This window comes from Pseudophryne corroboree, unplaced genomic scaffold (assembly GCF_028390025.1).
Source record: "Pseudophryne corroboree isolate aPseCor3 unplaced genomic scaffold, aPseCor3.hap2 scaffold_249, whole genome shotgun sequence".
Lineage (NCBI taxonomy): Eukaryota > Metazoa > Chordata > Amphibia > Anura > Myobatrachidae > Pseudophryne > Pseudophryne corroboree.
In genome coordinates this window covers 855,442-858,178 of record NW_026969146.1, presented here as the reverse complement: position 1 = coordinate 858,178, position 2,737 = coordinate 855,442, and positions in this window count along the sequence as shown.

Sequence of the window (2,737 nt, the reverse complement as noted above, 5' to 3'; positions counted from 1 at the left end):
AAAAATGGCGCTGGTGAGTGCTGAGGGAGAAGCCCCGCCCCCTCGGAGGCGGGCTTCTGTCCCGCTTAAACTGTAAAATTGGTGGGGGCTTATACATATATAAAGTGCCCAGCTGTATATATGTTATATTTTTGCGAAAGAGGTTTATATTGCTGCCCAGGGCGCCCCCCCTGCGCCCTGCACCCTTACAGTGACCGGAGTATGTGAGGTGTATGGGAGCAAAGGCGCACAGCTGCAGTGCTGTGCGTTACCTCAGTGAAGATCATGAAGTCTTCTGCCGCCTCTGAAGTCTTCTTTTCTTCTCATACTCACCCGGCTTCTATCTTCCGGCTCTGCGAGGGGGACGGCGGCGCGGCTCTGGGACGGACGGCGAGGGTGAGATCCTGCGTACCAATCCCACTGGAGCTAATGGTGTCCAGTAGCCTAAGAAGCAGGACCTTGCAACTCAGAGAGTAGGGCTGCTTCTCTCCCCTCAGTCCCTCGATGAGGGAGACTGTTGCTCCCTGAAAATTAAAAACCTAACAAAATACTTTCTGTCAGAAAGCTCAGGAGAGCTCCTGAAAAGCACCCAGTCTCCACTGGTACAGTATCAAACTAAGGTCTGGAGGAGGGGCATAGAGGGAGGAGCCAGTGCACACCCAGAACTAAAGTCTTTCTTAAAGTGCCCATGTCTCCTGCGGAGCCCGTCTATCCCCATGGCCAAACTGAATGGCCTCGTAGGCCGCAACCATCTTCCCCAGCAACTGAATGCATTGATGGATTAACACTCTTGCTGGTTTCAGAATTTGTTTGACCAGACTCTGGATCTCCAGAGCCTTTCCACTAGAAGAAAACCTCTTCTGTGTCCAGTATCACTCCCAAAAACAACAACCGCGTCATTGGGACCAACTGCGATTTTGGCAAGTTTAGGAGCCAACCATGTTGTTGAAGAACTGTCAGGGAGAGTAGATGTTTTGCACCAACTGGTCCCTGGATCTCGCCTTTATCAGGAGATCATCCAAGTACGGGATAATTGTGACTCCTTGCTTGCGAAGGAGAACCATAATTTCCGCCATCACCCTGGTGAAAATCCTCGGAGCCGTGGACAGACCAAACGGCAACGTCTGAAATTGGTAATGACAATCCTGAATTGCAAACCTCAGGTAGCTTGATGCAGTGGCTAAATGGGAACATATAAGTAGGCATCCTTTATGTCTACCAAAACCATGAAATCTCCTTTATCCCCCGGACTGGAGATCACTACCCTGAGAGATTCCATCTTGAAATTGAATTTCTTTAGGTAGAAATTAAGGGATTTCAGATTTAAGATTGGTCTGACTGAGCCGTCCGGCTTCGGGACCACGAAGAGGCTTGAATAAAAACCTTCTCCCTGCTGACTAAGGCTGATTTGAACAATCGGTTAGGGGGAACGTCTTGAAACCCCAGTTTGTACCCTTGGGACACTATTTGTAAAGCTCACGAGTCCAGGTCCCAATGAATCCAGAACTGACTGAAGAGTTTTAGACGTGCCCCCCACTGGTGCGGGCTCCTGCAAGAGAGCCCCAGCGTCATGCAGTGGATTTGGCAAAAGCAGAGGACGATCTCTGCTCCTGCGATCTTGAAGAGGCTACAGACCTCTTCCCTCTTTTCCTTCCTCTACCTGCAAAGAAAGGGGAATCTTAACTTCTTGCATATCTATTGGGCCGAAATGACTGCGTCAGATAATGATGCGTCTTCATCCGTTGAGAGGGAACATAGGGCAAGAAGGATGACTTACCTGCGGGAGCTGCCGAGATCAAATTAACTAGGCCGTCGCCAAACAAGGCTTCACCTTCATAGGGAAGAGACTCCCTTTCTTCTTGGAGTCAGCATCAGCATTCCCTTGGTGAATCCACAATGCCCTCCTATCCGAGACTGCCATGAAATTGGCCCGTGAGCACTTGTGCCCGGTGTAGGATTTTTAAATATGTGTAGTTTACTGTATGCAAAGGTTTAAAACCTTTTAGGAACTGAGATCTAAGGTGTATTACATGTAGTTTAAAAAAAACAAAAAAGGTTTATTTTATGGCAGTAGTTTCCAAACTGGGGTTCTTGCACTGGTAGCATAGTTTGGTGGTCCAGGACCAATTAAAATTATTTATACTTTATTAAATTGGCAAAACCATTCCCTCACAACATAACTGAACCTGAGGATGACATGCTATAAACACAATTTACTTAATTTTATATTTTTTTCTGAATTTCTCAATAAAAAAAACTTTGGCCTAGGGGTGCCGTGAAACAAATTTTGATACTCTAGGGCAGGGGTGTCAAACCCATGGGCCGCATGCCGCCCCCAATGCATCCTTTTGTGGCCCACAGGCCGGGGTCCGACAGGGGTCCTTTTGTGGCCCGATCACCTTGCTTAGAGCGAGGGCAGGAGAGTGCAGCCAGAGTCTTTGCTTTCTATGTGCGGCACCATCTTCCCGAAGAGATCACCGGGAAGATAGTGCCCCTTCCACTGGCTACAGCACAGGTATACTGGGGTGGGGTAGCAAACTGGGGGCCCCAATGGGCCCCTCCAGCAGTCCCTCTACCAAAACACGTCTTTTGGTGGTTTTGCGGTGTTGTTATAACTACATGGTGACGATACTGTAGCACAGAGATTTTCAACCATTTACAACTCACGTCACACAGAATAAGATTTAAATATTGACAAGGCACACTGAAATATAATGGTGATGCATGGTGCAGTATCGTGTCCTAGGATGTCATGTCG